The sequence below is a fragment of the Bombina bombina genome, chromosome 1 (assembly GCF_027579735.1).
Source record: "Bombina bombina isolate aBomBom1 chromosome 1, aBomBom1.pri, whole genome shotgun sequence".
Lineage (NCBI taxonomy): Eukaryota > Metazoa > Chordata > Amphibia > Anura > Bombinatoridae > Bombina > Bombina bombina.
The window spans coordinates 909,170,554-909,184,670 of record NC_069499.1 but is presented as its reverse complement, the minus strand read 5'-3'; positions in this window follow the sequence as shown (position 1 = coordinate 909,184,670).

The following is a 14,117-nucleotide window of genomic DNA, read 5'->3' as shown; positions in this document are numbered from 1 at the left end:
AACAACAGCTCAGTGGCTTGTTCTATGGCGATTTACCACCCGGAAGCAGCCTCTTTTAGACCAGTGTGTTTTTCACAGAAGAAAAACTTTCCTGAAGTATATCAGTCTGATCCCGCCAAGTAAAGTCAGTCCACCCCCGAAATACCAGGCAATTCTCCTCTGAACAAGGAACATGACAACCCCAGACGATCATTTCGGCCTCCTATGGGCCTCGTCAGTGAGGTGCAGCCACATTCCTCTAAGCACACTGAGCAAGGAGTCCACGTCTGGTTTCCCCCATCACCCATAGGGAGACTTCCCCAGGGTCATAATAATTTGCATACAAAGAGAGAAGCGCTCTACCAGGAACGAACAACAGCTCAGTGGCTTGTTCTATGGCGATTTACCACCCGGAAGCAGCCTCTTTTAGACCAGTGTGCTTTTCACAGAAGAAAACTTTCCTGAAGTATATCAGTCTGATCCCGCCAAGTAAGGTCAGTCCAGCCCCAAAATAGCAGGCAATTCTCCTCTGAACAAGGAACATGACAACCCCAGACGATCGTTTCGGCCTCCTATGTAACTGTTCTTTGTCATGTATTTCAGAAAACAGTTAACAAAAGAGATTTTGCGATATCGCTTGACTCAGCAAAATGAAAATGTCTCTCACAAACACAATTAAACTAGCACAAAATCGTTTGTTCCTCATTTGTAATCTAGCCTTTAGCTGATAATAAAAAACAAAAACAAGACAAAACCACTTTTTGCCAAAATTATGATAGAAAGCACGCAACTATAAAATATATGTTAACAGTATTGTAACCCTGTGCTTCCTTATCAAATTGTCATTTTATAAGAAATATGGTATGAAGGGAGAGTTGTGCTTTCTGCTATCTCTCAACACTTTTTGCTGCAGTCTCCCTCTGCAGGTTGTGTATAGTTCCCCATATGGGATGGGGGCCAATTTACAGCGGATCATGTCCGCCGCACATCGATAAATGTCAACAGCACATCTAGTGAAATGCTTGTGAAATGTCGCCCCCTGCAGCAGGGGTGTCAATCAATCCAAACTAATACAATCGGGCTGGTTGCTGTCCGCCACCTCAGAGGTTGTGGACGAGTTAAGGAGCAGCGGTTTTAAGACCGCTGCTTCTTAATTCCTGTTTCATTCTGACGAGCCTGAAGGCTCACGCGGAAACTGCTGCATAAGGCAGCATACGGGGCATGTTAAATCGGCCCCTAAGGATAATTTCACCTTTATAAGAAAATGGCCCTATTCCTGGGACAGACCTATTCAATGCAATAGAAATCCAAAATTTCAATACTTATCAACACTTTTATGAGCTATTTTTCACATATCAAATTAGGCAACTATTGGCAATTGACAAAATGCCAAATTGGCCTTTTTGACATGATAGAGATAATCCAGAGTCTAGTGAAACAATGTTTTAGGGCATGGGCATTAAAAATATCTGATGATGCCATATTGGATGAACGTATGGTCTATATACATTGAGCCTCTCTTACGGCTAGATTACGAGTTTTGCGGTATGAGGGGTGCAGTAATAACTTGCACGTTATTGTCAACGCTCACTTTCCTACAGCGATGGTATTACAGGTTTTCATAAACCCGGCGTTATCAGGCAAAAAGTGAGCGTAGAGCAAAATTGAGCTCCATACCGCACTCCAATACCAGCGCTGCTGAAAGCTGCGGTGAGCTGGTTTTACGTGCTCGTGCACAATTTCCCCATGGACATCAATGGGAGATCCGTCTGAAAAAAAGTTTAATACCTGCAAAAAAGCAGCATTAAGCTCAGGAACGCAGCCCCATTGATTCCTATGGGGAAACAAATTTTATGTTTACACCTAACACCCTAACATGAACCCCGAGTCTAAACACCCCTAATCTTACACTTATTAACCCCTAATCAGCTGCCCCCGACATCGCCAACACCTACATTATACTTATTAACCCCTAATCTGCTGCTCCGGACATCGCCGCAACTATAATAAACATATTAACCCCTAAACCGCCACACTCCAGCCTCGCAAACACTAGTTAAATATTATTAACCCCTAATCTGCCGCCTCTAACATAGTTGCCACCTACCTACATTTAGCAAACCCTAATCTGCCACCCCCAATGTCGTCGCCACTATACTAAATTTATTAACCCCTAAACCTAAGTCTATCCCTAACACCGATGAGAGATAGCGGCAGGTACAGCTCCAGACCAAAAAAAGCCGTAAAAGAAAAAAAAAATCTTTATTAATCCAACTTAAAAAATACACATACAGACATGGCAGGAGGAAGACAATCAGTCTAACATGTTTCACGCCCACAATAGGCTCATAGACTACAATCTATGCCTAAACCCTAAACCTTTATAGGCAGAAGCGGCAATGAACATGTTAGAGATGTAAACATTTTTAGCAAAGATTCAACTGTAGCTCACTTTAATAGTTTTCATCTAACAAATATAGCGAGTCTTTCCTTACAAGTTATTGACATTGCCACTATCCCTTTAAGAGGTGGCAATAGGGATAAGATTCTTGAGAAAAAAGAGCTGTACTGGATTCTTAAATTGTGTACACGATTCCCATCAGGTATGAATAGAGAATGCAATGTTAACTTTTTCATAGACAACTAATGTGAATATTTAAATATTATAATGTTAAGACGTTGGTAAATCTGTATATATATATATATATATATATATATATATATATATAAAACAATATTCATTCATCTCATTTTTCTCTAGAATTATCTGTTATTATCATTATACATATTGTCAGACAATAGCAATAACTTTTAGCTAATTATTTGTGTAAACACTAGTTTGATAAGGTCCGTATAATTGTATGAGTATATGCAATGATAACTTAGTATCTATTATGGAGATTGTTTTTACTCTAATTGTTTCCTTTTGGGCAGTAAGTGGTTAACTTGATTGCCGCTTCTGCCTATAAAGGTTTAGGGTTTAGGCATAGACTGTAGTCTATGAGTAAGCACCTATTGTGGGTGTGACTGATTGTCTTCCTCCTGCCATGTCTGCGTGTGTATTTTTTAAGTTGGATTAATAAAGAACTTTTTTTGCGTTTGACGTTTTTTTTTAGTCTGGAGTTGTACCTGCCGCTATCTCTCATCTGTGTACTTCATGCGGGTTGATCTTCCGCTCTGGCTACGGTAAACCAGGAGTCTGGGGTTAACACTACACCTGTTTGATTCAGTTTCCGGGTCAGCTTGCTGCACGCTAGGGTTGCGGTCTCCTTTTCTCGCCTAACCCTAATACCCCCTAACTTAAATATAATTAAAATAAATATAAATAAAAATTCCTATCATTACCTAAATTATTCCTATATAAAACTAAATACTTACCTGTAAAATAAACCCTAAGCTAGCTACAATATAACTAATAGTTACATTTTAGCTAGCTTAGGTTTTATTTTTATTTCACATGCAAGTTTGTATTTATTTTAACTAGGTAGAATAGCTACTAAATAGTTATTAACTATTTAATAACTACCTAGCTAAAATAAATAAAAATTTACCTGTCAAATAAAACCTAACCTGTCTTACACTAACACATAACATTACACTACAATTAAATAAATGAAATTAATTAAATACAATTACCTAAATTGCAAAAAAACAAACACTAAATTACACAAAATATAAAAAGAAATTTTCTGATATTTAAACTAATAACACCTAATCTTAAAGCCCTATCAAAATAAAAAAAGCCCTAGCCTAAACTAAACTACCAATAGCACTTAAAAGGTCCTTTTGCGGGCCGTTGCCCCAAAGAAATCAGCTCTTTTACCTGCAAAAAAATTACAAACAACCCCCCAACAGTAAAACCCACTACCTACACAACCAACCCCCCCAAATAAAATCCTAACTAAAAAAACCTAAGCTCCCCATTGCCCTAAAAAGGGCATTTATATGGGCATTGTCCCTTGAAAGGGCATTTAGCTCTTTTTCAGCCCAAAAGCCCTAATCTAAAAGCAAAACCCACCCCAAAAACCCTTAAAAAACTAACCCCCGAAGATCCACTTACAGTTTTAAAGACCGTACATCCATCCTCCACGAAGCCGGGAGAAGTCTTCATCCAAGCGGCAAGAAGTCCTCAACGAAGCTGGGAGAAGTCTTCATCCAAGCCGGCAGAAGTGGTCCTCCAGATGGGCAGAAGTCTTCATCCAGATGGCATCTTCTATCTTCATCCATCCGGCGATGGCGTCCCTTAAATTCCGATTGACTGATAGAATTCTATCAGCCAATCGGAATTAAAGGTGAAAATATCCTATTGGCTGATGCAATCATCATGATTGGAACAGCCAATATAATGCAAGCTCAATCCTATTGGCTTATTGGATTTTTTCACCTTTAATTCCGATTAGCTGATAGAATTCTATCAGTCATTCGGAATTCAAGGGACGCCATCTTGGATGACATCATTTAATGGAACCTTCATTCGTCGTTAGTCGTCGGAAGAAGAGGATGCTCCGCTCCGGTTGTCTTGAAGATGGAGTCGCTCCGCGCCGGATAGATGAAGATAGAAGATGCCATCTGGATGAAGACTTCTGCCCGTCTGGAGGACAACTTCTGCCGGCTTGGATGAAGACTTCACATGGCTTTGTTGAGGATGGATGTCTGGTCTTCAAAACTGTAAGTGGATCTTTGGGGTTAGTGTTAGGTTTTTTAAGGTTTTTTTGGGTGGGTTTTATTTTTAGATTAGGGCTTTTGGGCTGAAAAAGAGCTAAATGCCCTTTTAAGGGCAATGCCCATACAAATGCCCTTTTCAGTGCAATGGGGAGCTTAGGTTTTTCTAGTTAGGATTTTATTCGGGGGGTTGGTTGTGTGGGTGGTGGGTTTTACTGTTGGGGGGTTGTTTGTATTTTTTTTTTTTACAGGTAAAAGAGCTAATTTTTGGGGGGGAAATGCCCCGCAAAAGGCCCTTTTAAGGGCTATTGGTAGTTTAGTTTAGGCTAGGGTTTTTTTTTTTTTTTTTTATAGGATTATTAGATTAGGTGTAATTAGTTTAAATATCTGATAATTTCTTTTTTTTTATTTTGTGTAATTTAATGTTTTTTTTTTTTTTTTTGTTATTTAGGTAATTGTTTTTAATTAATTTTATTTATTTAATTGTATTGTAATGTTAGGTGTTAGTGTAAGATAGTTTAGGTTTTATTTTTACAGGTAGATTTGTATTTATTTTAGCTAGGTAGTTAGTAAATAGTTAATAACTATTTAGTAACTATTCTACCTAGTTACAATAAATATAAACTTGCCTGTGAAATAAAAATAAAACCTAAGCTAGCTACAATGTAACTATTAGTTATATTGTAGCTAGCTTAGGGTTTATTTTACAGGTAAGTATTTAGTTTTATATAGGAATAATTTAGGTAATGATAGTAAATTTTTTTAGATTTATTTTAATTATATTTAAGTTACGGGGTGTTAGGGTTAGGGTTAGGTTTAGGGGTTAATAAATTTAGTATAGTGGCCGCGACGTTGGGGGCAGCAGATTAGGGGTTAAGAAATGTAAGTAGGTGGCAGCGATGTTAGGGGTGGCAGATTAGGGGTTAATGATATTTAACTAGTGTTTGTGAGGTGGGAGTGCAGCGGTTTAGGGGATAATATGTTTATTATAGTGGCGGCGATGTCAGGAGCAGCAGATTAAGGGTTTAAAATGTTATTTTAGTGTTTGAGATGCGGGAGGGCCTCGTTAGGGTTTAATAGGTAGTTTATGGGTGTTAGTGTACTTTTTAGCACTTTAGTTATGAGTTTAATGCTACAGCTTTGTAGCATAAAACTCATAGCTACTGACTTAGATTGCGTTACAAATTTTGCGGGATAGGCTGTACCGCTCACTTTTTGGCCTCCCAGAAAAAGCTTGTAATACCGGCGCTATGGAAGTCCCATTGAAAAAAGACTTTGCGCAAATTGCGTCAGTTAATTTGCGGTACGGCCAAAAAAGTGTGCGGTGCCCCTAAACCTGCAAGACTTGTAATACCAGTGGGAGTGAAAAAGCAGCGTTATAACCCATAACGCTGCTTTTTCACTCATAAAGCAAAACACGTAATCTAGCCATAATTCTTTATCTAGTGGGCATTCCTATAATTTACATATGTGATTGGATTAATTGTTTAAATGCATGATATCTTACTCAACAAACAGGAACTACTAGAAATGAGAGAGAACGGGGGGCAGAGTGAACAGCCAACTAAGATTGCTGCACCACACTGAAGCTCTGGCAATAAACCGGGTGTCTATACTGTTAAAGGACACCAACACGGCACAAGATCTCAAACTTTGACTTGGGGTTGTTACTTAGGTGCTCCGCAGTCAAACCGGAGCATTTTTATACCCGCCAGAGCAACTTGTTTAAAAATATTATCGACTAACAGATCTGAGGCCTATATTACTAACGAATTGCGTCTAATACACTGAGCGTGACCTCATCAGCACACGAATCTCTGATCATAGGTTGGGCTGCCCATCGCAGTAAACTGATCCTGCTGTTCAATACTGCCGATTGCGGTAAAACATCACTCTCCTTCCATCTAAAGGCTGACCCTCTGGTAGTTACGGCCGCAACTACGAAATCTTCCACGTCATCTGAATCCATGAGAAATTCCGCTTCAGAAGTAAGATCAGTCTGACAGTAGAGACTTAAGAACAGGACACCTTGTGGAAATGGCATCCTTACAGGTTACAGATCAGAGTGAGTACCCACTAAGTTGCACACAGAGCTAATGACTCATCTTAAAAATATAACGGTGCCACATGTACCAGCACAGGGACATTGAAGTAACACACGCAAACTGTCTATGTCATGAGATAAAAACTAATAGGGCAACTACCCTCCTTAGGGAACTACAAAAAAATTAATGTGGAACATTTAAACATATCGCATGTACTTTCAAACTGTACTGATTTGGCGCCATCATATACTGCAGGATACCTTGCAATTAAGTAACCACCCACGAAGTTCTGAATTTCTAATTGTACTTCAATGTGATTCCTGCATGCAATACCATCTCTCTGACATTTCTAGTACCTGTTATTCAAATATATAAAAGCACTTTATCTGTGACTTGAGACACGCTACTATCATCAGTCTTTGATCCTAAAGGGCACATACTCCTCCTCCCTTTTCTGTTGTTCTCTGTAGCAGCGGGTCATATCCTCTAATCCTTTCTCTGAGATCGCCCTGTGAGTGCAAACTCCCTGGGGAGTATAGTGCACCTAGGGAGTGTATGATAGCTGTTCACAAGACGCCAGCAACGAGTAATCTCCCTTCTATCTATATATCATTACATAGTTTGCAAAATGTCACAAAGGAGGGCCACAAAAAACGACAAAATGCAAGAACCATCACAGAACAGTAAAAGCACAGTAAATACCTTCTTCAAACATACAGAACAAGCTAAAAGCAAAAAGGACTCTGAATTAGCACAGACACCTCCCGAGGACAACCCGTGTGACATGGCGGATAATTCCAGTTGCTCATCTCTATCAACCCAGGGAAACAGGGATGATACTCAAATTACTTATAGAGCTATGGAAGCCCTCATTGAGCAGGTTAAATCCTGTATTAAAAATGAATGTGCGGACTTAAGGAAAGATATAAACGATCTCGGCCATATAGTCGATTCACTGGAAGAACACAAATTTGTTATGTCACAAAAAATGGCAGGCCTTGCATCTAGGATATCACAAAAAAAACCAACATATAACCGATCTTGAAGACAAGCTAGATGATTTGGAAAAGGTGAGGTAACCTTCGGTTCAAAGGAGTTCCGTAAACAGTAATGAACAACGAAATTCAAGATTATCTACAAGCCTTTTTTGCAGAAATAGCAGGAGATAACACAGATGATTTCCCCACTATAACTCTTGATAGGGCTCACAGAGCTTTATGCCCTAAACCATCAGACGATTCTCCACCAAGAGTCATTGTTGTCCACTTCCAAAACTACAGACAGAAAGGTGAGATATACAACATCGCCAGGAAATGGCAAGCAATAATGTTTTGAGGACATCAAATCCAAATATTTCAAGACCTTTCCTTAAGAACCCTTCAAAGCAGAAGAGATTTTTGAACTCTAACCACCCATCTACGTTCATTAAACATCCCTTACAGATGGGGATTCCCCACATCCGTGATCACAGTAAAAAATGGCAAAAAAAATTAATGTTCCTCTTTGTCTGACATAGACAAATTTTGCAACATGATGAACGTTTTGCTGCCTGTTAAGGGAGACTCTCAACCTTCTCATAGACAACCAAATGGACAGGACACTCCTAAGCCCCAAAGGTGACCGGGACCTGACACGCCCGCTAAACAACATAAATGCAGGTAAGCCACTTTGGCCAATTTGGCGGAAAAGGACACAGAACCTCTAGGCTGAGTAAATGTGACTTTTTGTTCCTTTTTCTGTATTCACTGATAACCTGTTACTATTATGTAATTTTGTGGCTAATACCTACTGTAGTAAACTTATCACATAGGTAGTTCTAAGTTCGTCAATATGATGCTGCAGGTTCTCGTTTATTTAGTAGGAGTCTGTTTGTCTTCTACTTAATTTGAGGTTGCTGTTCAAGTCAGAATATCTGTTTATTGTTAAGTTATCTTAGTTGTACTCTAGACCATGTATTAGTCTACTTTGAACCGCAATGTTTAATTCCATGGCCAAACACTTAGAAATCGCAGATTTATTGATCCCAGCAGCTGCTTTTTTCAATGTATTACACAATCACTCTCAAACTCTAATGTTTATCTTTGAAAACAGCCAAGATATAGGCTATAACAACATACCCTGTAAACTTGAATGTTATTCCCCATTTACTTTGAGACATAACGCAGTAAGTTAACTACATCATTATTAGATTTATCCGTTACTCCATATGTCTCTATACACTCCAGACTCGAGAAATACTACACTCTAGCAATGGATATGTATTTCTGTTGTTATTTAAGATGTTAAGAGACACCAGATTTTTGGCAGGTTTTACCCAATTCAAATTAATATTAAAGTTGATATGTTGGGTTAATGTTATTATGCTCTAGAGGCATTGTGAATTTTGTATAGGTTTATTTTAGAATGCACTGTTTATCTCTAGGACCAAAAATGTTAGAACTATACTACTACTGATTTATTTACTGGTTATATAAAGCCTTCTACACTGATCTACATTAGTTTCATAAGTTTAACTCTATGGGTTTAACTACTCTATCTTAGGTACATTTTCCTAGCAGATACAATGTTGCCCTATGTCTCAATATACCCTAAGGACGAGTGATATAACACTTTTACTGAATGACTATTTAGCTTGGGATCTTAGAGCTGTGTGGACTCCTCACACTCTATCTTTTTTACATGGACACCCGGTTTGTTATATAGCTCCCTAGTTAACAAACAGCCAGGATTTGTGCGGTTTTAAACTGACACAGTCCCTGAAATATCCCAAACCAGATATCTTCCCCTCTGATACCCATACTAGATTATTTTTATTACTAATCCTTCAGTACCCACCCAATCCAATATCCTGATCAGTTCTCTTTGATACATTTATCTATTTATTAATAGTTTCTAGTCCACAGCGAACATGACAACACACTATGGAGTAGGCACACTTCATATAGCGACTCAAAATATCAAAGGATTCCTATCAGCGGAAAAACGATCTATAGCCTACTATGATTTTTTTGAAAAAAGATAGATATCGTCATGACTCAGGAAACCCATTTCAAAAAACATAGCGAACCTACACTATTCAAGAGATGTTATGATAAACACTTCTGTAGTTCAGGTCCCCATAGGAAAAATGGGGTATACATATCCCTCAAGCGCAATATCCCCTTTGAACTTTTGCAAAAATACACTGATAAAGAGGGTAGAATTCTGATCCTAGTTGGACTCTGCTATGGGAGCCCGGTCACACTAGCAAACATTTATGCTCCAAATAAGCCCACTTCCTTTTTCTTCAGGTCCCTGGTTAACATACTACTAGACATTTCTAAAGGCCCAATTATTTTAGGTGGAGACTTTAATTTCCCTATGAACCCTGTATTAGACACTTCTACCGGGAAATTCTACCTCCGTAATAACTTGCTGAAGAATAATTGTGCAGCTCTCCAATCCATTAATTTATTTGATACTTGGAGAACAGTCAATACAACTCAGAAAGACTATACCTTTTTCTCCCACCCACAGCACTCATATTTCAGACTAGACTATATTCTCTGTAATCAGGCACTTCTATCAAATCTCATTCACTCTAAAATATCTCACACACCTTGGTCTGACTAAATCCTGAAACACATTCAATTTGAGACTTAAAGACTACATCCTCACAAATCAGGAAACAGTAGATGAAATAATAACATTTTCAGATGAATATTTCCTCATAAATAAGCCTGAGGATACATCGGCCACAAACAATTGGGAGGCGTATAAATGCTACATATGTGGTGTACTAATAAAACATAATGCCAAGCAATGAAAACACAGATCTACTCAGTTTACTTCACTGACGAGCGACCTTACTACCCAAGAAGATATTCATAAATCAGATCCAACATCCACCCAAAAACTCACCAAGCTAACTGAAGCAAGAGATTACCTTAACAAATTTCTTATACAAAACGCACACATGAGAGCCCTAACTACCAAATCAAATTACATTAAAGATGAAGACAGACAATTTTTAGACTCCCCTATAACATTACGAGAAATCAAAACCACAATAAATGCACTCCCTAACGGTAAGTCCCCTGGCCCTGATGGCCTCACAGCAAAATTTTATCCACTCCTCCAGAATCAAATAAGCCTACACCTACATACACTCTTTACTGCTATTGATCAAGGTAACACCTTTTCCCAACCCCTGTTAGAAGCCCTAATTACTGTTATTCCAAAACCAGATAAAGCAAAAGTAGGTAACTATAGACCAATATCGCTTATAAATATTGACATAAAGATTTATGCCAAAATACTCGCAAATCGTATGAATGTAATCTTACCAAAAATTATCCATCCGGATCAAGTAGGATTCCTTAGAGGCCGAGAGGCAAAAGACAACACTATCAGAATATTACATTCCTTACAAAACGCCTATGACAATCACACTCCTCTTGCCCTTCTTTCCACTGATGTGGAAAAGGCCTTCGACAGGGTGGACTGGCAGTTTATGTGGAAAACCCTGTAGAAATTTGGCTTTTCAAACACGTTTATTACCAGGATCCAAGCCCTATACCATGGACCTAGAGCTAATAGAATAAATAATAATATCTGACAACCATTCCTCATTTCCAATGGCACACGTCAAGGATGCCCGCTCTCACCCCTGCTATTTGCCCTCACAGTAGAAATTCTAGCAATACAGATCAGAAATAACCCAGATATACAAGGTATACAATATGACAACATTACTCAAAAATGCCTCCTGCTTGCGGACGATGTGATCCTCACTCTACAATCCCCATCTCCCGCATTGCCTGCTTTAATTAAGACCCTAGAAAACTATAAGCAAGTCTCTAATTTCTTCATTAATATTACTTTACTTCTCTCCAACTGAACGTTAAGAATCTGTTGGAGACCTGGCATAAACAAGTCATCTGTCCTGGATGGGCAGAATCAACATGGTATAAATGATGATAGTGCCTAAGTATTTATTCCTTTTCCAAACACTACCGATAGCCCTACCCAACGCCTATCTCAGGACACAACAAAGATTGATAAACTTGTTTAATTGGTCATATAAAAGACCTAGAGTAGCTCAGCACACCTTATATCTTAGCAAAGAGGATGGAAGACTTACGCCTAGATTTAGAGTTTGGCGTTAGCCGTCAAAACCAGCGTTAGAGGCTCCTAACGCTGATTTTGGGCTACCGCTGGTATTTAGAGTCTTGTAGGTAAGGGTCTAACGCTCACTTTGCATCCGCAACTTTTCCATACCGCAGATCCCCCTACGCCATTTGCGTATCCTATCTTTTCAATGGGATCTTTCTGACGCTGGTATTTAGAGTCTTGGCTGAAGTGAGTGTTAGAAATCTAACGACAAAACTCCAGCCGCAGAAAAAAGCCAGGAGTTAAGAGCTTTCTGGGCTAACGCCGGTTCATAAAGCTCTTAACTACTGTGCTCTAAAGTACACTAACACCCATAAACTACCTATGCACCCCTAAACCGAGGCCCCCCACATCGCCGCCACTCTATTAAAGTTTTTTAACCCCTAATCTGCCGACCGCACACCCGCCGCCACCTACGTTATCTCTATGTACCCCTAATCTGCTGCCCCTAACACCGCCGACCCCTATATTATATTTATTAACCCCTAATCTGCCGTCCCCAATGTCGCCGCCACCTACCTACAATTATTAACCCCTAATCTGCCGACCGGACCTCACCGCTACTATAATAAAGTTATTAACCCCTAATCTGCCTCACTCCCGCCTCAATAACCCTATAATAAATAGTATTAACCCCTAATCTGCCCTCCCTAACATCGCCAACACCTAACTTCAAGTATTAACCCCTAATCTGCCGACCGGACCTCACCGCTACTATAATAAATTTATTAACCCCTAAAGCTAAGTCTAACCCTAACACTAACACCCCCCTAAATTAAATATAATTTAAATCTAACTAAATAAATTAACTCTTATTAAATAAATTATTCCTATTTAAAGCTAAATACTTACCTGTAAAATAAACCCTAATATAGCTACAATATAACGAATAATTATATTTATTTTACAGGCAACTTTAACTTAGGTTAGGATTTATTTTACAGGCAACTTTGTATTTATTTTAACCAGGTACAATAGCTATTAAATAGTTAATAACTATTTAATAGCTACCTAGTTAAAATAATTACAAAATTACCTGTAAAATAAATCCTAACCTAAGTTAAAATTAAACCTAACACTACACTATCAATAAATTAATTACATGAAATACCTACAAATAAATACAATTAAATAAACTAACTAAAGTACAAAAAATAAAAAAAGCTAAGTTACTAAAAATAAAAAAATTATTACAAACATAATAAAAATATTACAACAATTTTAAGCTAATTACACCTACTCTAAGCCCCCTAATAAAATAACAAATCCCTCCAAAATAAAAAAATGCCCTACCCTATTCTAAAATTAAAATAGAAAAGCTCTTTTACCTTACCAGCCCTTAAAAGGGCCTTTTGAGGGGCATGCCCCAAAGAATTCAGCTCTTTTGCCTGAAAAAAAAACACAATACCCCCCCAACATTACAACCCACCACCCACATACCCCAAATCTAACCCAAACCCCCTTAAATAAACCTAACACTAAGTCCCTGAAGATCTTCCTACCTTATCTTCACCACACCTGGTATCACCGATCCATCCAGGCTCTGAAATCTTCATCCAAGCCCAAGCGGGGGCTGGAGATCCATCATCCGGCTGATGTCTTCTATCAAGCGGCAAGAAGAAGTCCAGAAGAGGCTCCAAAGTCTTCATCCTATCCGGGCAGAAGAGGAGATCCGGACCGGCAACCATCTTCATCCAAGCGGCATCTTCTATCTTCATCGATGACGAGCGGCTCCATCTTCAAGACCTCTGGCGTGGATCCATCCTCTAATTCCGAAGTCCGAATGAAGGTTCCTTTAAATGACGTCATCCAAGATGGCGTCCTTCGAATTCCGATTGGATGATGGGATTCTATCAGCCAATCGGAATTAAGGTAGGGAAAATCTGATTGGCTGATTGGATCAGCCAATCAGATTGAGCTTGCATTCTATTGGCTGTTCCGATCAGCCAATAGAATGCAAGCTCAATCTGATTGGCTGATTGGATCAGCCAATCGGATTGAACTTGAATCTGATTGGCTGATTCCATCAGCCAATCAGATTTTTCCTACCTTCATTCCGATTGGCTGATAGAATCCTATCAGCCAATCGGAATTCGAGGGACGCCATCTTGGATGACGTCATTTAAAGGAACCTTCATTCAGACTTAGGACGTCGGAAGAAGAGGATGGATCCGCGTTGGAGGTCTTGAAGATGGAGCCGCTCGTCATCGGATGAAGATAGAAGATGCCGCTTGGATGAAGATGGTTGCCGGTCCGGATCTCCTCTTCTGCCCGGATAGG